At 33.6% G+C, this 23655-nt stretch overlaps 1 protein-coding gene and 1 long non-coding RNA gene across 7 annotated transcripts in view; one reads left to right on the top strand and one right to left on the bottom strand.

Moving 5' to 3' along the window:
- LOC123260037 (dystrobrevin beta) overlaps positions 1-23655 on the bottom strand; it is an 822761-nt gene that overhangs the window by 330314 nt on the left and 468792 nt on the right. The window lies entirely within an intron of this gene.
- Positions 642-23346, top strand: LOC123260062. The gene is made up of 3 exons (XR_006508394.1): positions 642-652; positions 16995-16998; positions 23256-23346. It is a non-coding gene; the product is annotated as an uncharacterized LOC123260062 (long non-coding RNA).

Below are 23655 nucleotides of genomic sequence, written 5' to 3'. Positions count from 1 at the left end.
ATTCCTTTTTTTGAGACTTTGACTTTTTCATTTTACGGTTTTTGTGAATTCTTCCATCGATTGTGATTTGAGATTAGTTTCAAAAAGCAGATCTTTTTCTCTCTTGTCGGGATTTGTGCCGCACACCAAATTTCAAAAACTTTGTCGATAGTGATTGATATACTTTCTTTAACTGAAAAATTTTTCGTATCAAGATAATAAAATAAAAGCGACATAACCTCTTTCAGAGAGGGTAATTTTTTTCCAACTAATTCACTTAACACATCACCAATCAAGTACACTGTTTTCACCATTATGGTCATAAAATTTATAACTAATATATTTTAACTAATTAAATTAATAATATAACGGATTGAAAAAACAGTCAGTATCAATGAACAAAGACAATGACGAGAAGATATAGTAAAGCGTTGAGAGCAAAGCAACTAAATGAAGTTAGTACCGAACAACCAGGCTTACCAACACAGAGCTTATTAGCTACAACACTCAAATTAAATGAGTATAATACTCTGTACCGACAGAGCTAAATAAAGCTCTGTTGATATTTTTCAAATAAAAAACATTTGATCAAGTTTTATAGTAGATTTAATTGATTTAACGTATTTACAGAATTTTCATATTATTTTGAATAATATGCAATGATGAGTGTTTGGTGAGTTTGTGTAATAAGGAACTTTACATTTTCCTCTTACAAAAATTTATAAATTTTATAAAATATAAAATAAATTTGTTATAAGAAAGACCAAAAAATCATTTATGTGACATTTTTAACGTTTATATTTATATATTAGTGCATTTCGTGAGTTAAGTATTGAATTAATTAGTAAAAAAAAAAGTTTACAGTCTCAGGTTAACGGAATTGAAGTAATTTAACATAAAAAATAATAAAAATATAGCATATGATATTTTTTTTGTAGTTTTATTGGAAAATATTATAAATTTTTTATTAGTGTTATCTTTGACCGCGGATATCTTTGAAGCTGTTAATCTGAGGAACTTTGGTCTTCAAACGTTTTTTGTAGATCGTAAAATTTCCTACAAATATCATTTTTTAGATTGTTGTTACGATGAACCGTTCCAAAGTAATAAAAATTAAAAAATTAAAAAAAATTTTTCCCGTGTTATTTAAATGGAAAATAAAGAAATGGATACAGGCAAATTTTACTATTGATATTAAGAGCTCACATGGGCGCCAAAATTTTTGTTTTTAGGTATACTATCAATTTTTAGACACCAAAAGAAAAAAAAAAATTCGTCTTTTTTTGAAACACCCTAATATATATATATATATATATATATATATATATATATATATATATATATATATATATATATATATATATATATATATACGATATAACGCGGCTTGTCACGACGATAGCGTGGAGAATTCTCAAGGGATCTGAACTAAACTCAACATACTTATTCTATAGACTATTAGGAAGGTCAAGTTCAAATATGAGCTTAATCGGTTAAATAGTTTAGAAATTACAGCATTTCAAAATTCTGAAATTTTGAAAATTTGATACTTTCACTACTATTTCTTCAAATAACTTTTGAATGCGTCGAGATATTCGATTTCTGTAAAATGCATCTGAAAGCTAAGAAATTAAGCTTTAATTTATGTGCATTCATTTTTTTCTAAAACAAAAAATATCCAACTTATGACCATTTTCAAGAAATTTTTTAGTAGATTTCATAAAAATCTAACTATTGTATTTATCCTCATGACGTAATTTTCCGTAAATTTTAAAGATGAATATGTCACAATAATAATTGTGATAACAATAATAATAATAATAATTAAACAATAAATGAAAAAAAAATTTATGGTCCCAAAATTAAGTCAACATTATACAAAATTGATTAATTATAACAAATTTCATGTAAATAATAAGTAATTAACAAATCTCATGTAATAATTATTGATTATAATAAATTTTATATAATAACTGTGTAAACTTTGAGTCTAATGATTACAAAAAAAAAATCGTACGTTAAAATCTAATTGTAATTTTAATTAATAAGTAAAAAATGAAATATACTTCCATTTTGGCTGCCGAATGGCACTTTTTTGTTTAAAAATGATTTTTACACATTTACATGAAATTGATCTTGCTGAAGAGTTGGCTTATTGTAATTGAGATGTCCCCGCCGATGTTCGCGTACTACTTGCAATAAGTATTGCAGTTGTTGCTCATCTTTTGTGAAGTAATTGTTGTATTCCCCATTCAAAGCAACACCTCGTTCAGCTACATTATTAGTGACTTTCAACGTATTGAAATATTCTGAACATTCCTGATTTATCTTATCATGAAATGTTTAAGTTGAAATTTTAAGACTGTTATTCAATTAAAAATCACTTGAAAAAAATTGATCTCAATAAAACGATTGATGCAAATTTTCAAAAATGAGATATCTCAAATCTATAGAGCTAACTGTCATTGATAAATTATTTTATGTACTTCGTCCATTTTTATCGCCTAGCGAAAAATATTGGTTAACAATCCTCAGAAGTCTAATTAGTATTTTATGAAATATTAAGGGATCATTTTTTCTAAAAAAAATATTTTTGCCAAATCATTCAGAAAAACGGCTAAATTGATATTGAATTTACCTTTGACCTTAAATAACTTTTAAATGAGTTGATTAATCGAAAAATGATATCAAAGATTTTTTGTAGAGCGTTCAATTCTCTACAAAAATATTAGATGGAAATTTCAGAGCAATTGATGGTTCATTAGTTACAAAAATCAGGAAAAAAAAAATTTTTTTTCCTGTGTTATTCTTATGGGAAATTAAAAAGTGCGAGGCGGACCACTTTAATATTAATATCAAGGGCTCATGTTTTCAGGGGCCTATTTGGGCATCTAAACGGAACTTTTGAGCCTGGTTCCGAGAAAAAAAAATTTTTTTTTTTTTGAAACGCCCTAATATCTATATATATAAAAGAAAGCCGTGTTAGTTATACTATTTACAACTCAAGAACGGCTAATGCTATCGGGATATGACTGCTACCATTCAACGCAGAATTTTTCGAAGATGGTTATAGGCTACTTATTTTTTGGATTTTATCAACTCTTTCTCATTTTTTTACGATTTACTTTTATATACATTTTTACCGCTAATAAAAACAAAAGACTCACATACCTGATTAAACAGAATGATGTAAAATGATTAAAAAATTTGTTATCATTTCAAATCATTTTTAATCGTTAAAAAATAATTGAAAATGATTCAAAATGATTAAAAATTTTTAATCATTTTAAATCATTTTTAATTATTAAAACATGATTGAAAATGATTCAAAATAATAAAAAAAATTTTTAATAATATCAAATCATTTCTAATCGTTAAAATATGAATTCATCAAGTATTTTTAGTCCCTCGGCTAATGAGAAAAGCCCGTATGCACTTTTAGGTCCCCGGATTCTGATTAATGATATTCACGTATTTTTTGCCGAGGATCACGAAAAACTTTTCTCGCCGATGGTAAGTTTAATTGTTAATAACAATTTAATTGTATAAAACAATATAAATTAGGAACGACTGATTTGAAGGGGAAGTTTAGTAAAAAAAAAGTTTTAAAATTGAAAAACCAACAAAAAATGTCCTTATCATTTTTTTGATAAAGTGAATATTTTCGGAGATATCGCAAAAAACAACAAGTGGCGGTCGAACCTCTCTGTCGCGCGCACACAACCCACGGACTCTAACGACGGACGACAGGCAGAAAAAAATACAGAGACGAAAAAAAATTCAATTCTCGGTAACCACTGGAGATTAAGAAAAGAAACTCATGGAAATCATAGAGTAGACTCTACAGAAGATTTCCAGACCCATAATCGATCGATCAACCCCATGGACACCGAGTAACACCCCCATAAAGGGCGTTTTTTGACTTATTTTACAAAAATTTGACAAAAATCAATTTTGTATTGTTTTGATATAATTTTGTGAACCTAAAAAAGTTGTGTTATACATCTCGCTAGTCATTTTTATATTTTTTGCTTCCAATAATTTCTGTGAATTATTTCCTGAATGAAAAATGTTTAAAAAGTACTTTTGTTGAACGAACTTATGATTATTTTCTCTATAGTATTATTATTTTTTCGTTTTATTCATATCTTTTTTTATTTTTCTCGTGGTTTTTTCTTTCATCTTTTTTAATCAATTATTTTTTCTTTAATTATGTTTTTTTATTTATTTACTATATATTTGTTTATTCAATTCATCTTTTTTATCAACTTTTTAAATATTTTATTCAATTTTAATGTAAATGGTAAATGAATTATAAAGAAAAATTTTATTACCTTATCAATTCATCTTCACTTTCAGAATCTATTTCAATTTGTAAATTTGGTAACGAAGTAAAATGATCATTACTCAATGTGAAAGGTATAATATTTACTTGTGATGTATGGTTTACTTCAAATCGAAATTCATGAACAATAGGATCATTTGCAAATGGATCTCAAACACCAATTCTTGCTATCGATTTTTTTATCGTAATTAATTGGTGCAAATGAATACGATTGATTATATTTTTACATGCAATATCCATGTAAATAGGATATCTTATAATTTTTCCTTCAGATATTAAAAATATAAAGCGATACTCAAATTCAACCCACTGAATTCCCACGATTCTTGTGATAAAACCAGCAAAACTGCATAAAGAAAAATTAATAATTAAATATCATTTTTTTTTATAAGCTATTCAAAATATTTACACATCAAAATTAATAATGATTATTTTATTGTATCTCTGCATTCAATAATAAAAAAAAACATTGAACTTTACGACTTACTTTGATTCTTCGCCGTCTTCAAACAGTCTGAGTTCGTGACTTTCATTGAAATTGATTTTAACCATTTTTTCAATTAAAAATAAATTTTCAATTAGTTTCAAAAATAATTTTCAATATCTATTAGTATATAGATATAGTATATAGTATATAGATATCTTAATGATCGTGAAGTTAGTAATATCATGTCAATGTGAATATAGTTGTTAAACTTAACATAATTTAATTTAATAATTTTTTATTGTGAACCTACATCACTTTAATCATAATCATGATATTAATTAAAAAATTTTATTTTAGATAAATAAATAAAATTAATTCTTATATAAATGTATATGCGTGTGTATATTTTCTGACTCAGTTCATCGAGCTGATTCACAATATTGTAAAAATTTTCAAAAGCTGTGCCATGAGGACAAATACAATAGTTATATATTTCTATGAAATCCTTGTCGGTTTTAACCTTGATATAGATTCCTGCTTTTGGTTTAAAAGTCACTGAGGCAGGAGACTCGAGGGTTTTCAGGAGACTGTTCGAATCTTCGGCTTGTTTTCTATATTTTGGTAGCAATAAATTTTTATTTTATTATTGACTCGTCGACTTCCAGTAAATTCGGCATTTACAACAAAATGGTCTTAAAAATTATGAATTCGTTTTTTACAAATTCAGTTAACGACAATAATTTTACCCAGGTAATTTTAAATTACTCAATTATAAGTAGAAAAAAAAAAAAAAAATAGGAATACGGTTAACCCTAAAGGCTATCCCTGCAACTTCCCGCTAATTTCATACTTCCCTTAGAGGAAAGAACAATCGGCCCGAGCTTGGCCAAGTCTTTACACATGCGTAGATAAAATTTCTTGATAATTATATAATATTTTAGTTAATTTTTACGGAAACGGATTAAAATTTTTTTTATAAATAAACATAACACCGCCTTTAATTATAAAAAAATTACATCATTAATTAATAAATTCAATAGTTTATAAATTTTGGCTTCAAGCAGACTAAGAAACTTTACTGTGCATACGCAGTAAAATGATTTTACTCATGTAATTTTAAATTTCTTAATTATTAAATAAGTGAAAAATAAATGTTAAAAAATTAAAAAATATTTTTTTTTTCGATTTAATGAACAATTCAACGTACAAAGTACAATATAGATTTTTTTGCTATTGAATTTAGCATAGTATAACTGTAAATATTATTTAAACAACAATAAATTTAAAAATAAACTTTTGAACAACGAAAAAAAAATAAGATGTTTTTAATAGATCACTTAATTAATGATCTTTTAAAACAACTTACCAATGTAATATTAAATTCTTCAACTCGATAATTACTGTCTAATGTTATTCAATTTAGCATAGAATAATTGTAAATATTATTTAAGTAATAATAAATTTGGTTTTAAATAGATCACTTAATAATTAATGATCTTTTAAAACAGCTTACCGATGCAGTAATTAATAATTATAAAAATCGATAATTATTGTCTAATGCCATTCAATTTAGCATAATATAATTGTTAATATTGTAAATGTAAATAATTTTAAATATTATTCAAATGATGATAAATTTTTAAAGTTAAGAACCAAATTTTTAAAGTTGTCTCTGTTTTTTGAAAGGAAACTCTTCTTGGTTTTGGAACTTGATCTCCTTGTTAGATTTAATTAAGAGTGATAAAAACATTTTACATCCATCAATAATTTTAACAGCATCAATTGAATCAATCATTATCATTGCGCGACCTGTAAAAAATTTTTAACAAAGTTATTTTGATAATATAAGCTATTTGAAAATTAAAAATTATTTTAATAATCCAATGTAAGTTTGAAAAATTTTTAAATAAAAAAAATTTAACCGTAATAATTTTTCATAATCCCAGTGACCTCAACGTGATCGCCTTTGGAGAAAGGACTTTCGAATAGCTGTTGGAAATTGATAAGTTTTATTTCAATTTTATAGCCATCGCCTACGGCAATTGAACCACAGCATTTAAAAGAATCGTCAGTTCTTAACTTCACCACATCAAAATTAGTTTTAATCCAACCTTGAAAACCTAAAGAAAACATTTATTAATCATACTTACACAAAAGTTATCACTAATAATTAAATACGTAGACAAAATCATGCACGTACAGAGATTCTTCATTTATAATTTTAGTGTTAAATAAAATATCAAATAATAGCTTGCGTATTTTTTTTTTTTTGTAAATACTGCTCACAGTCTTCAATACTAATGAGTGGGTATTGAAAAGTTTCAAGTGTTGATACTTCTCTGGAACTCATCCTTTCTAATACATTAATTTTGGTATTAGATTCTACCTTCAATTCTATATCTACACTTCCGGAGTTGTAGCATCTATTTTTATTGTCAATGGGTTTTGAAAACGCGCCATCGATGTGGATAGTCTTGAAATAAAAATTTATCAAACTAAAAATTAAGAATTACAAAATAATTCAACTAAATTAAACCAATATTTCAAGGAATCAAGATTCATACCGAGCCAATAATTATAAATGGAATTACTCTGTTTATTTCGTCATCCCAACTTAAAATTTGAATTCTTGTGCCATCATCATTAGCAATCACAAATTTGAAGACTGTTCCTTTTCCTCCGGTTTTTTGAAAAGTAATTTCTTTTAGCGCAACTATCTCTTCAATTCTTCCAACGATTTCACTAAAATCAATAATTATTATTATATTATTACTACTACTTTTTGTCTTACAAATTCATAAAATCTTTCAATAATTTCTAATATTATAATAATTTATATAAAATATTTTTGCTTTAATATGATGATAAAAATGATTATTACTCACATAATTGATGACCATGGTGGTATATTTTTATAATATTCACTGTTAAAAATATTTGTAAAATTACAATCATTTTACAAAACAAATGCTGGGTAAAATTACAAATCGATGTTTACTACTGCGAAGTTATGAAACAATTTTGGTAATTTTTCAAAAGATGTCAGGAAAGTTAGTAGGATGTATTGTAATTTTACGATTTTCATGTAAAAATCCTAATTGTATTGTAATTTTACGAAACTGTTTGTCGAATTTCAATACAAATCTTTGAGATTTACAAACATTGTTTGTGATTTGGTTTACTAGAAATGTTTATAAAATCACAAAACAAAGTTGTAATAGAAATTACAATGGAGGCATTGAAAATTTAGTAACTTTCTTTGTAATATTCAAATTTTAATTGTGAAATTAAATTGGGAATTTTAATTTCAACCACAATTATTATTGTTTATAATGTGTGTGGTAATTTTACAAAACTTTTTGCTAAATTACTATGAAAACGCCTTATATTTGCAAACATTGTTTGTAATTTCATTTACTATATTTTTTTAGTTATAGCAATTTTGTATAATATAAGAAGGGCCGTTTTTTTCTCAATTTTATGCATAATTAAATAGTTCCCAATAATTCAAAAAATAAAAAATATAAAAAATAAAAGTTTCCATTGATTATTTATGGTCAACTTTAATGTTCGTAAACAATATATTCAGTAGACAATCAATTATTTGAGATACTTATTTTTTTCTTAGGTGAGAATAATCACGTTCGAAATCTTCAGTGTTTAATTTTCATTTTTAATTTAAATCATAATTATTGAATATATTGTTCTATCACTATACAGCATAACTTTTGAGATATGTTTTATATAAAACTAATGAGAAAAATAAGTTTTAAATACTCCAAGTTGGGATTTTGTTATAAGTCATTTTCTTATGTTTTTGAAAATATTTTTTAAATTTATTTATTAAATTTTTTTTTAATTATAAAGCCGAAGTTCAATACGATTATAAATTTGAACCATAATCGCGTCTACTTGTTGATGTAGACTGATGTATTAAAAAACAACAATGTCCTTCATATTTATTTTTACTAATTTTCAGTCTATAGTTGTTTATTTGTAATATCTTATTACTAATAATAAATTCGAGGCATCGTGTATCTTTTATACATTTTAATATTACTTTCGAATGATCATTTCGGAATCGATATATTTGAACGAGTATATGTTAGATAGACTCTTATTTTTATAATATTTAATGATTATAAATAATGTAAAAGTTAGTTATTTTCCATCAATAAACGGCATCAAATAACACAAATAATGTAAAAATAAGTCGGAATGCTCCATTACCCCGTAGGATTAGCTTATAAGAATAATGAGATATTGAACCACCGATCGGTCGTACGGTGTAGGGGGTTAGGTATCGGTCTGGCAAGTGCGTGGCTCGCGTTCAATTCTTAGTTAGGGCAAATGCGTTTTTCACTTTATATTTAGTGAATAGCAAATTAAGGTCTGTATGAAGTGCCAAATTTCGGGAAATATAATTAGCGCCTCATAAAAATAAAATCACAACAAATATCAAATCAAATTATTTTTTTTTACTATTTCAACTATCAACTACCTATATATATATATATATATATATATATATATATATATATATATATATATATATATATATATATATATATATATATATATATATGTAAGTAAGTCGTGTTAGTTACACTATTTATAACTCAAGAGCGGATGAAGCTATCGGGATGAGATTGCTACCATTCGACGCAGAATTTTTCGTAGATGGTTATAGGCTCCTTATTTTTCAGATTTTATCGACCCTTTCTCATTTTTTTTACGATTTACTTTTATATACATTTTTCCCGCTAATAAAAACAAAAGACTTACATTTTTCATTCATTCGTTTTTAATAAGATTTTCTTTTATTTTTATTATATAACCTAAATATTTGATTGATCTAACGTCATTTAGAAAAAAAATTAGAAAGAAGCTCATTAAGACTGGTGAACTGAGAGTTAAAAATTTATATTTATATGCTGTTCGTGTGTTTGGTTATGATAATTGGTTCCATGAAATAAAATAGTTAGATTTTTTCAAATATTTTTTTTTTCATTCTAGTTCCTGTAATAACTATACTTACACATATTTAAAATCCGTCATTTTTTTTAATTTCAGATCAGAGGTAAAGATCAATCAACCCCCGCCAGTCAGGTCCATTTTTTTTGGAGAGGCGAAATTCAGCGCCATATTTTTAATTAAAAAAAAAATTTTTTTTTGTCTTAATTTTTATTTTTTTCTAGTTAATAAGCAATAGAATGAGTGTAAAAAAAATTTGAAAGGATTAGTCATTACCTTCATATAGAAATAAAATTTTTAAAATAGTTTAAATTTTAGACCGCTAGACCACCCGTTCCCCTTAATAGACCAAAATCAACTGGGAAAATTTTTGAATTTGGATTTTTGTTTATTGTTATTTTAATCAAATATTGTTATTTTTATTGATTTGAGTTCTATAATTTTTTTTATTTCGAATAAAATTGTATTTTTTCTGAAAAATTCTCCAAAAAGATGATTATACCTAAAAATTAACTTAGATCGTGTAGAGGCACCTGTTGTTTTGAATTAAAAAAAAAAAAAAAAAAAAAGTTTTTCCCAGTGTTTTCTCATCAAAAAGAAGCTTTTTAGGGGGCGCCGCAAAAAATTTAATTTTTAACGACCACCCTAATGGCTACTTATTTAAATAGAATTCGTAAAAAAACATGCTAAATTTATTTTCTATAAAAATTGATGTCATTGAGAAAATTTTAAATAACAGAAAAATTGTTTGCACTTGAAGCTAGACAGATTTTAACTTCACTTATGAGACTTGCAATGACTTTAACTAAAACTTTTAATGCTCATTTGAAATCTGTGCAAATCAAAACAATTCTCCAATTAAATTTAAAGTCTAGATCTAAAAATGCAATTCTATAAAGCGCTCAGCAAAGCGGGCGGATAATAGCTAGTAAATATATAATTAAGTATTGTTATACATAATTATATATAGTTATATATACTTATATAACTATATATAACTTATACATGATTATATTTGGCCATTTTTCATATATAATCATATATAACCAACTTATATATAAATATATACAGAGTGTCCCAGAAGTAACGGACGCCATTGTAGCATCTGATAAACAAAATAATTCTGAGACGAAAAGTCCTTAGCCATTTTTCAATCAGACGCATAGATAATTAATTATTAATTAAAATAACGTCCTTTTATGCGTTAGAGAGAGAGCACTAGTGTCAAGTCAAGTGCGTTCCAACGAAGACGCTTGCGCGTGTGAATGTGTAAGTAAATATGTGTGACTACGTTAGCTATAGAAACTAGTTAGTCATACAGTTAGTTGTGTCTTTGTTTGGCACATACTTTACTGGACACTGGCGCTCTCTCTCTAACAAATAAAGAGACGTTATTTTTAATTAATAATTAATTATCTATGCGGTTAATTGAAAAATGGCTAAGGACTTTTCGTCTCAGAATTATTTTTTTCATCAGATGCTTTAATGGCGTCCGTGACTTTTGGGACACCCTGTATGGTAGGGTGCTTCAAAAAAACTTTTCAATTTTTAACTTCCCGCTAAGAAAATTGAAAATTTTCAAAAATCGGGAAGTTATTGGTTTCACCCCGTTTTTCGAAAATCCAGTTTTCAACGGATGTTAACGTTTTGAGGTCCGAAGAAGCTTCCCCGAATGTTTCCGCAATGATTTCCGTACGTCTGTAGGTGTGTGTGTGTGTGTGTGTGTGTGTGTGTGTGTGTGTGTGTGTGTGTGTGTGTGTGTGTGTGTGTGTGTGTGTGATTTTTTTTTTTTTATAGAGGAGGTAAAATACATTTACGTATGCCAGGACTTGGTGTTGGTACCAGGAATAGGTGTTGGTGCCTGGGTATGTCGGACTCAGAAGTCAATATTATTTTGCAACAATACCGACTAAACACCCTCCTCTCTCCTTTCCCCATAGATGTGACAGGGAAGACTGGATCGGGACCGCGTTAGCATTACTTCGATCTAGTCCATGTTGTGTCTGTGTCTGTGTCTTGTGTGTTCCCTGTATAAGCTTTTCGAGCAATTTCCCAGCAATGTCCAGCATGCAAAGTGGTCTAAACTACGAGGGTGTTACAGGGCCACCTTTGCCTTTATCTCGCAGAACCAATCTCTGCCGCTTCCAGACCGCGGGAAACGTGCCAGTTGCCAAGCATGCGTTGTAGGTGTTCAGGAGTATGTCTGGGTATTCCAGGGCTACAGTCTTGATCACCGATGCTGGGATGCCATCAGGGCCGGGTGCCTTTCCTGTCTTGAGGGTCTTCGCTGCATCCTGTAACTCCTTGGTTGTGAAAAATGTTACACTGTTTTTCACATAATGTCTTCTTTCCCTTGGTTGGTGTTTGGGGAACAGCTCCGCTACGATGCTGCTCATTAAAGCAGGTGGTTTCGGCGCTTCTGGTGAAGCCTTTCCAAGTCGTTTGGTGACAATTTGGTAGGCTTTACCCCAGATGTCTTTATCAAGATCGTTACAGATCTCTTGCCACAATTTCGCTTTGCTTGCTTTGATTGCCTGGTTTAGGTTCTTCTTGGCCTGCTTATACTCGCTAGAAAGTAGATCTTGATTGGGGGAGCGTTTCGCAGCTCTCGTTGCTAGCCGACGTAGTTTGTGGCATTTTTTCCGGAGTTCTGCTAGGTCTGGTGACCACCAGTACGCCAGCCTGTGGAAACTCCGATTTTTCAGCCGCGACCTAGAAGCGTTACATGCGGCAGCAATCTCCTTCATCGTGTTCAGCACTGCCTTTTCCGTCTCGCTGCAGGTATCCGGAGTCGGGTTGTTCTGAAAAATAGACCAGCTTCGTGCAAGTAAAGCTTGCAGTGCCTTCAAATCAAGCCTCCTGGCATTCCACTTCCGCTTAGAATGGTCGTGTTGTGAAACCGGAGCAGATGCCAATCCAACGTTGAATGTCACGAACTGAGCGCCGCACTCAGCCGATTCAGCGTTGAAGTCTCCGGCTACGATGACTTCGCCGTCGAACTTAGTGACCACATCTTCTATATTTGCCAGTTTCTGTCGGAACACACTTATCCCTTCATTAGGTGAGAGATAGACGCTCATGAAGCAGGTTGTGAGGGTTTGAATCCAGATAAAACCTGCTTCACTTCCGCTGTTGTTGAAGGTAACGTTCTTTGTGTTCACAATCCAAATTGCTGCCGTACCAGTTCCATCTGTGAACCATGTTTTATCTTCGATGTTTAGATATTGCTCGCAGATAAAGCAGACGTAGATTTTATCTTCAAAGACACGCTGGCGCAGCAGGTTTTGCGCCAAGGCGCACCTATTCAGGTTGCCTTGTAGTATGCGTATCATTTCTGCCCTCTCTTGGCTTCTGCAAGTGCTGTGCGGAATGCCTTGCAAGCTCCAGTGCAAGAAATATGGCATAAACCATCCTGGACATCTTTGTCCGGAGCACAAAGGAAGCATTTTAGCTTCTCCGTGCAGTTTACGGCTTTGTGGTTCTCTTTGCCACATTTGTAGCAGCACCTGATTCTGTCTGGTCCCGCACACTGACGTGTTTGGTCTTCAAAACCAAGACATTTAAAACAACGTGTTACTTTTACAACTGGGCGTATACGACAGTTCACCCAACCGATCATTATACGGGCCTTGTGAAGGGCCTTAATCGCACTGGCCTCGTCTACTTCGCAGAAGGCTGCCCGATTGCCTCGTGGTGTAGGTTTTGTCAAATTTACCCGTTTAACCTCCAGGCTGTCAGTGAATTCACGTTTGAGTGCTTCACGGACTTCGCTCTCGGTAGAGATTTCATCCAAGTCGAGGATCTCGATCGTTGTTGTTGGCATTAGCGTCTTGACCGTGCCGATGTTTGCAGTGGCTGACTTTACTGCATCGGTGAAAGCCTTGCTGTTTTCGGTCTTTCGAGACATTTCAAGGAGAACGCCTCCATGTTTCGTCTTTTTAATAGACTTTATGTCTACGCCCGTCTCGACAGGGCTTACCTTGGCCTTGATTGGCTTTAGGAGATCGGCGTATGTTCGCCATTTAGCTGGTTGGACAAGCACATCTTTAGTTCTTGTCTTCTTCCTCCTTGGTTTCTTGGAGCCACCGCTGTTTGGCTGGTCTTGGGCTGTAGCAGTTTGAGTCACTGGCTCCTGTTCTTTCTTTTTCTTGTTTTGCCGAGTCACTTTGGTCCAGGTATCATCCCGGGCTGTCTTTTTCTGTGCTGGCTTGTCATTTACTGAGGGAGGGCTGGGCGTGGACAGCAGCCTCTTCTTGTTGTTTTTCTCTCTTTGCTGTTGTAGTTTCTCAGGCGTGACTGAAGGTGACTTTGCTTTTGTAGTCATCCACGGAGATGTTTGCGTGATTATCGCTGACGTCGTTGATGATTTGTTGGCCAGCCGATATGCCGTGGCAATGGACGTAACTAATTTTCTAATTTCATGGTGGAGATTTCTTTTCTCCTAAATAAAATCAGCTAACTCGATCTTCGATCTTACTGCCAAGTCGTTCCATTAGTGATTTTTGGCCGGTGACGGTCGGTAGGGAGTTGATCCTTTCTCGGTGAGCATGAGTATTTATGTGAGCAATAGGCCCTCCTCTCTCTTTAGAAACGTTGCTCGGCTGTACGTCTACTTCTTTCTGAGCTGTTGTCTTACTCCCTCTAGTAGTGCCCTGTAGCACTACTAGACAGCGGAGCCATGGGGTCCACCCTGCTGTCCAAACGGTCGCTTGATGACGACGAGTTCAGGCCCGTTTGCATGCCTTCCCTCGTCGGCACTGAGATATCCCTCCCCTGTGCGGTAAACGATGTTTGAAAGTACTGTGACATTTCCATATCGTTTTTTTGTGTTGGGTTTGGTCCACCCCAAGTATTTTATTTCCTCGGTACCTCACATATCTGCCGGGCATTCCCCTATCCGCCACCTGGGGAGGCGCCCGATGCGAGTCCCAGCAGCCCGACACGGCTGTGTGTGTGTGTGTGTGTGTGTGTGTGTGTGTGTGGGTGTGTGTGTGTATGGGTGTGTGTGTGTGTACGGCCGTATGTAAACCTCTCATAACTTTTGAATGTCTTTACCGATTTCATCGCAGTTAGTACCATTCGAAAGGGCTTGACTAAACTTAGATTTTAACTATAATTTGGACCGATTCAAACCAGTAGATTTTGAGAAATCTCAAAAAAACTGCAGAAAAAAATTTTTTTTAATGTGGTTTTTTTGGAATAAAATAAAGAAACTCGCCGATTGCTGCCAATCCGGCCCCAATCGGTTAATTCTTTCGTGAGTTAAAGTTAACGAAAAAAATCGTTTCTTGGATATTACTTTAAAATTCCTTGTTCGATCAATTGAAACTTAAAAGTTCTCTATGAGGCTTTAAATACTGCGTTTAATGCCACAAAAAATATTGTGGTTTAAAAATTTGAAAAATAGTGTTTTATTCAACTTCTAGCAGATTTTTGAGCTCGGAGAGCTCAAAATGATACAAAGTTATTTTTTTGAGCTCGAAAAGCCCAAAAACGTAATAAATGCGGATTTATGCGCTTAAGTATAAATTGAGCGGGAAGTTGCAGGGATGGCCTTCAGGGTCAACCGTTTTCCTAATTTTTTGTCTGTATATATGTATGTGTGTGTGCGCGCGTGTGTGAGTGTGTGTGTGCGTGCGTGTGTGTGTGTGTGTATGTGTGTATGTATGTAAACCTCTCATAACTTTTGGCGTCTAGACTGGTGTAGTCAATGCTCTTGGGAGATTCAAGAAACTGGACGAGGAATGGCAGTCATCACGACGACGCATTCAAACTGAAGTTAAGACGGAAGAAGCAATGGACACTGGAGCCGACGATGACGGTGAATCTGCTGCTGAGGACAAGGGTGAAACTGACACAAGGCCTGGAAAGAGTAAGGACCGAAATTCGCCAGAGCCAACCGACAAAGTCACAAAGAAGAAGGACTTGAAAAAAAGCCCTCCCCAACGATTGGCAAGGCAGGGCGACGAACCTAAGTAGGCGACTGATTGGGAAAAAGTACAGTCTAAGAAGGAGAAGAGGAAGCAAGCTAGAGAGCAACTCTCAAAGCAGCCGCCGAAGGAGCCCAGGCCAGAGCCTAAGCGGAAAAAACCACGTAAATGGATCAGACCCGACGCGCTAATCATCCGCCTGGCCGAGAAAACAAAGTATGCGAGATTCTGCGTCGCATAAAGCAGGACGTCCCAGATGAGCAGGTTCGTTCAACGGTAGATAAGATCAACAAGACCAGAAGTGGCGACTTGTTGATTACGATTTCGAGGAAGAGCACTGACAAAGGCCAAGCCCTCCAAAAGACGAACGCAGACATCCTTAAGGAGGAGGCTAAAGTGATCTGCAAAGGACCACAGGAGACCATCGAGATCCAAGATGTCGATGACGACACGACGAAAAAGCATATTCAGACCGCTCTAAAGAGGGAAGCTGGAGAAAGTTGTGAAATCCCACTGAAGGCAATCAAAATCCGTAAAGCCTTGAGGGGTACGCAGACAGCCACAGTGTTACTACCAGCAGCTGCAGCACAAAAGTTACTGGAGGGAAACTGCAAAGAAAGGATCGGCTTGGTCAATTGCCGAATGAGAGCAACGAAGAGACCCATACATTGCTTCAAATGCTGGCACTCTCAGCGTGGCTACAGACGACCTAACTTCACAGAGCTGTTGGCAGAGTATGAAAAGGCCCGTCGAGATCTAAACAGAGCCATTAAAGAAAGCAAAAGACGCTGCTGGAAGGAACTGGTCGCAGAAGTAGAGAAAGATCCATCAGGCAAACCGTATAAGGTGGTTATGACCCACCTGAAATGCCAGCCAATGCCATCACCTACGTGTCCACAGCTCCTTGAGAAGATTGTTACTGCGCTGTTCCCCCAACAGCCGATATTCACCTACAAGTTGGAGCAGCTCAACCCTGAAGACATCCCAACTATCACGTTGGACGAGTTGATAGAGGCAGGCAATCGAGTAGGGAATAATAAGGCGCCGGAATAGGACGGAATCCCTAATATTGCCCTAAAATCAATCCTTAGGGCAGCACCGGCATTATTCCTGGACGTTTACGATACATGCCTGAAGGAAGGGACTTTTCCCCAGAAGTGGAAACAGCACCGGCTACTGCTACTTCCGAAGAGGAAAAAGCCGCGGGAAGAACCGTCATCCTACCGACCACTCTGCATGTTAGACACGGCCAGCAAGATATTCGAGCGCATAATTCATCAGAAAATAGAGGCTGTAGTCGATCCACTCCTGGCAGAGAACCAGTTTGGTTTCCGAAAAGGACTGTCAACTCTGGATGTGATCAAATTGGTTGTTCATATAGCCGAGGATGTAATCGCCGAAACGAGTTGGAAGGGTGGAAAGAAGAAATACTGCTTGGTGGCTGCTTTGGACATCAAGAATGCCTTCAACTCCGCTAACTTGAACTGCGTTATGCGGGCTCTAGAAGAAAAAAACGTACCAGGATACCTTCGCAGAATGGTGGCGAGCTACTTCACGAATAGGGTTCTGAAATATGACACGAAGAACGGTACGGAAGAGTACGAAATCTCTGAAGGAGTGCCACAGGGATCAGGTTTAGGTCCTTTGCTATGGAACATCATGTATGATTGCCTCCTGAGAATAGCGTTGCCCACGGGAGTCAACTTGTAGCATATGCGGATGACGTAGCTGTCGTGATTGTCGCAAAGCACCTCGAAGAGATAGAAATGGCATTTGATATTACATTCAGACGAGTCAATTTGTGGATAAATATGATGAACTTGCAACTAGCCAAGCATAAAATCGAGGCAGTGCTCATCACTCGTAGAAAAATGGTAGAAACTATCAAGTTGAGAGTCGGAGAACAAGAAATCACATCACAATCATTTATCCGTTATCTGGGAATGATGCTGGATGTCTGACTCAACTTGTCTGACTTCAAGCAGCAGGTGGAACACGTCAGTGCTAAAGCGTCAGTAGTGAGGGCTAGTCTCGCACAGCTGGTGCCTAACATCGAAGGCCCAATGCAGAGCAGGAGGCTACTATTGTCATCAGTAGTCACATCAGTGCTCACTTACGGAATATCCATTTGGGCTGATGCACTGGAAACCCAGAAATCATGGAGAAAAGCTGGACTAGTATATCGACTAAGTCCCCTATGATTAGCTAGTGGCTTCCACACTATATCAGAAGAAGCAGTGTGCGTCATTGCCGGAACACTACCTCTTAAAGTTCTAGCAGAGGAAAGATGGGCCCTTTACCAACGAAAACGGTCAACTGCACTGAGCCCTGAAGAACTTAGAATTGAAGAACGGCAGAACAGCATAGGCCGATGGCAACTACAATGGGATGCTGCAGAGAAGGGTAGGTGGACGCAGTGCCTCATACCTCGGATCGACATTTGGCTTAACCGGAATCACGGCGAGGTCAATTACTATCTTACGCAGATGTTGTCGGGACACGGGTGTTTTCCAGAGTATCTACACCGATTTAAGCACGATGACTCTTCGGAGTGCCCGTTCTGCCCAGGAGTTGCTGAAGATGCGGAGCACGTCTTCTTTGTATGTCCTCGTTTCGATCCATAGCGTAAAGAGTTGGAGAGGATCCTGAACCAGAGAATGCAACCAGATTCACTAATGGAAGCATTGTTGTCATCAGAAGCTGCCTGGAACGCTACCAACTCGTTTGCAACAGAATCCCTCAAAGACTTGCGTTCCACCGAAAGAAGAAGAGCAAATATCAGAAGATAGAAGGAAGGTAGTTAACACCTTAGCCACTAGAAGGAAGAGCAGTAGCTAGTTCCTCCCCTCACGAAGTAATGCCTGACGGCGGTTCCCATGAGGGATTAGAGGAAAGGAGAAAAGGGGCTCACGTTTAGTGAGTAGGGGCGTTAGTGTCAAGTTTTAGTATGACGCTGCGTCAAGTCTTCACATATCTAGGCGAAACAGCTATGGCTGGAATCCGCAAAAAGGATTCTCCCCTCTGAAAAAAAAAAAAAAAACACATACATACATACATACATACAGACATACACACACCATTGCAGGAATAGTCAGGGAAGCTTCCTAGAGCCTCAAAACGTCGAGATCTGATGAAAACTCGATTTTCGAAAAACGGGGTAAAAACAATAACTTCTCTATTTTCGAAAATTTTCAATTTTCTTAGCGGGAAGTTAAAAATCCTCACCAAACATGAGTCCTATGACTCAACTCTAAGGTTTTTCAATTTTCTTCTTGTAATATCTCGAACGCTATTATCGATATAGAAACATTCTTTTGTTTGTTTAAAAGGGGACACTTAAGGTTATTGAAAAAAAAATATTTTGGAAAAAAATTTTTAAAAATGCCAAATTTTGAATTTTTGAAAAATCGTTAAAAATGACGATTGAAGTTAAAATTTTAGCTCAATTTTTTTTGTATAATACTATGATGGTCATGAGTATGAGTGCGAGCAAGACAGCTAGCGAGGCGGCGAGAACGAAGGTGCGAGCGAGACGGCGGAGCGGCAGTAGGAATACCTACTCTTCCAAGCTCATGTTCGCATCGTACTAAGCCGGCCGAAACCGGCGAGAGTATATTTCCGTATTAAACGTTTATAATTATATTTTTGTTCAGATAGGTATTATTATTATTATTACGGTTTACTTAGTTCAAATATTATTTAAACTATTAATTTACGTCGTTTCTTATATTAAATTACAAGTTATTTATTATTATTTGTTTAAAAATAATAATAAAAAAAAAAGACAGAGTCTTAATTATAATTATGACCCAGATTTTACTTTTTGTATCTGAGTATTTTTAGTTTATTTTTTTTTATTAATTACTTAAAAATTAATAGAAACAATTATTGTTATTAGTGCGACGATTATTATTTAATTTTTGTATTTATTTAATAAATTTATATTATTGTTACCGAAGGTATGATTAATTGTAAAAGAAATTAAAAGACTGGCAAAATTATTCTAAGTTCCGAACAAGATTTAGTATGGGAAAGCGATGAATGGATATAAAATGAAAGAAATGACGATTATTATTTTTGTAAGAAATAATTTAGGTAAGCGAAGATTTTATAAGTCTCGAGGACAATTTAGTATGGAAAACCAACGAATTGATATATAATCAAAGAAATTGCGATTAAAATAATAAAGAATTGTGAATTTGACGAAACGAATGGATAGAGAATGAAGGAAATTACGATTAAAATAATAAAGAATTGAGTTTCAAAAATAAAAACTTAGAATTTGGCGAGACGAATGGATAGGAAATGAAGGAAATTGCGATTAAAATAATAAATAATTATTTTTGATCGCTAGTTCGAGGGCACCGGACAGGTATCTAAAACGACCCTTCTGGTTCGTTACAAGAGAGTTGGGGAAAAAATGATAAACGCCATAATTTGGCTCGATAAAAGCAGTTCTTTCTCCGGAGAATTACTTGAGTGAATACGCTGTACCAAGTTTCCAGTGGTAAAAACCTTCCTAGCAGAAGACCATTCACCAGGAAGATTGCCAAGGAACTCCTACCTCGTCTCCGACCAGGAACCAGGTAATTGCTGACTTGACCATTTGGGGAAATTTGGCCACCGCGTAGCTAGGAAGGGTTGCTTTCCAAGCACCCAAACGGGATTAGGGGGAAGTAGGGCCGGAAAGGGTTGCTTTCCAAGCACCCAAACGGGATTAGGGGGAAGTAGGGCCAGAAAGGGTTGCTTTCCAAGCACCCAAACGGGATTAGGGGGAAGTAAGGCCGGAAAGGGTTGCTTTCCAAGCACCCAAACGGGATTAGGGGTGAATAGGGCCGGAAAGGGTTGCTTTCCAAGCACCCAAACGGGATTAGGGGGAAGTAGGGCCGGAAAGGGTTGCTTTCCAAGCACCCAAACGGGATTAGGGGTAAGTAGGGCCGCGACTGAGGGTGTATCCATCGGTAGGATTACCACTTTGTAAAGATAGTAGACAGAGTTTAGCCACCAGGTGGCACAGAAAACGGGAAAAGAAACGGTGTGTGCGGGTTATGTCCGATTATTGTTAATTTTGACATAAAGTTTGTACATACTATCACTTAAGCTTTTATATATATTTGTTGTTTTGAATAAAATAAATAGTGTTCCAATTATATTCAGACTCAAATTTCATTTATAAAATTTAAGTTATCCCTGAAAAGACCCTGGACTCCGGCGAGAAAATTCCGAGCCGGGGATTAACTGGTTTATTATTAAGCACTTGAAAAATACCCGTTATAATACATTGTACTCACCTTACGAGATTCTGAAATTTTTAGAAGAGTGTTTTTTCTTTCAAAAATATCAATTTTTGAATTCCAAAAAAAACTTTTTTTTTTTGGTTTTCTGCAACTTCAAATAAGGTAAAGTTATGCACTTACATAGTATTGTAATTTTGAGGATTAAAAATTGTATGCATCACGTGAAAATATTGGATAATAAATTAATTTCTAATTTTTTTTATTTTTTGGACATGATCTCAAAGTCATCATTAACGCATGAAAAAAGTTGCAAAAAACAAAAAAAAAATTTTTTTTTGGAATTCAAAAATTGATATTATTGAAATTCAAAAATTGATATTTTTGAAAAAAAAAACACCCTTCAAAAATTTCGGAATCTTTTAAGATGAGTACAATGTATTATACAAAAAAAATTGAGCTAAAATTTAAACTTCGATCGTCATTTTTAATGATTTTCAAAAATTCAAAATTTGACAAATTTGGCATTTTTGAAAATTTTTTTCAAAATATTTTTTTTTTAATAACTTTAAGTGTCCCCTTTTGAACAAACAAAAGTCCGTTTCTATATCTACAATAGCGTTCGAGATATTACAAATACAAAATTGAAAAACTGAAAAAATTGCGAACTTCTGAATTTGTATATCTTTTGAAAAAAATTTTTTATCGTATTTCCTTTGGCAGAACTTTGTTTTATGATAAACGAAAACTTCTGACCAAAATTTTTTCAAATCGAAAGAGATCGATTCCAACTATTTGTTGATTTGACATGGAATGACCCAATTGCCAACTATTTCTTTAAATTTCGAAATTTAGTCATGTTTAAATGGCTGTATCTAATATTTTTGTAGCAATAATCATACTTTGTCTTGAAGTTTTGTAAAGCTCAAAGACTCTACTTTCAGAGTATAAAATCGTTTTTTGTAAAAAATTACTTTAATTATGTGTAAATTCAATTTAAAACAAAAAAGAATTTTCCCCATGTCAATTAAATGGGAAACTAACATAAGAATAGCGACCCCTTAGAGTTGAGCTATAGGGCTCATGTTTGGTGAGGATTTTTTTTATATCAAATAGAAACATTTGAGAGGGTAAGAGTTAAAAAAAAAATTAAAGTTTTTTTAAAGCACCCTAATACATAGTTATATATAAAAATTCAAAAATTTTCTCGGGTCATTATCAGTCTAGGCCAAAAATTACCTACTTTCTCAGACAGATTTAATGAAATATTACTTTTGCATTTGTTTTGACGTCATTGTTGTTTAATGTAACAGAAAATTATTTTTTTTTGGTATGCAACCCTAGTAGTATTTTTTTCATTCATCATGAAATCTACTTCCATTTCGGTTGCCGAATGGCTTTTTTAAGATTTTAAAATTTCAAGTGGCAATTATTGCCCACAAAGTTGCATCGTAGCGGGCGTAGACTATGTACATTTTCTTTTTGTGCTTAAAAAACTGCTTTGAATGCTTTTCTAAAAAAGAAAATCGAACGACGCATTCAAGAGTTGTAGCTGTTTAATAAATATATTTTGAGCTCGAAGAGCTGAAAATGTGAAAAACGGTGTTTTGAGCTTGAAAAGTTTAAATATTAACTAAAAAACACATTTTAAGGTGCTTCAAATTCAAACTTAGTGGGAAGTTGTAGGGTTGACCTGGGCAGTCAACCAATTTCCAAATTTTTTGTTATTATTTATAAAAAATACCCCGATAAAAATTATTTTCGCGACTATTAAATTTAGAATTTTATCAGCTATTAGTGACAGGATGAATATACTAATGATCTTTTTTGATCTTCATTTAACAATATTCAATTTGAGTTTAATACCTTAAATAATCTTCAAATTAAGAAATTATCACCAAGTTCTTACTTTTTGTATTTCAGTATTTTAGTTTAGTTTTATTAATTACTTAAAAATAGAAACAATTATTATGATTATTGCGGCGATTATTATTTAATTTCCATTATTGTATTTATTTAATTAATAATATTATATTATTGTTACCAAAGGTTTGATTAAATTAGAAATTTAAGAGTGTGAGAAATTATTTTGAAGCCGAGCAAGTTTAGCGAGCAAAAGAAAATAATTGTAAAAAAAGTTAAAAGAATGGGAAATTATTCTGTCCCAAGCCGATTTAGTATGGAAAAAAAAATAATTTTGTAAGAAATTATTTTAAAGAATAAATACTTAGAATTTGGCTAAACGGAATGGATAGATAATGGAAGAATTACGATCAAAATAATAAAGAATTGTGTTTGGTGAATAAAAACTTAGAATTTGGCCGAACGGAATGGATGGATAATGAAAGAATGACGATGAAAATAAGAAATAATTTTGTTTGGAAAATAAAAACTTAGAAATTTTTGACGATTGATGAGCTTGCGCGAGCCTCGACAGAGGGCGGAGATTTCTCGTTTGTAATGTAATATAAAAAATATGTTAAGTTCCGTTTTGAAAATAAATTTAGCAAGCAATTCTTTCTCGGGAGAATTACTCGGCTAAATAATCTTCACCAAGTAATTCGAGAAGATGATACTCTAGTCTGACCAAGGCCCAGGTAAGTATCGGGGACCGACCGGATGAAAGTGCGACTCCCCGTGCCGAGGCCTTCAGCTGAGGTACGGGTAGGTGATCATAAGCCGTGTAGGTGGAGACGAGGAGGAAACTCTCCACTCGCTCTCGGGGTAGAGTTTAGGACCCTCAGGGTTGACGACTAGTCACCCTGG

The sequence above is a fragment of the Cotesia glomerata genome, linkage group LG2 (genome assembly GCF_020080835.1).
Source record: "Cotesia glomerata isolate CgM1 linkage group LG2, MPM_Cglom_v2.3, whole genome shotgun sequence".
NCBI classification, from domain to species: domain Eukaryota; kingdom Metazoa; phylum Arthropoda; class Insecta; order Hymenoptera; family Braconidae; genus Cotesia; species Cotesia glomerata.
This window is presented reverse-complemented; position numbering and strand designations above follow the sequence as displayed.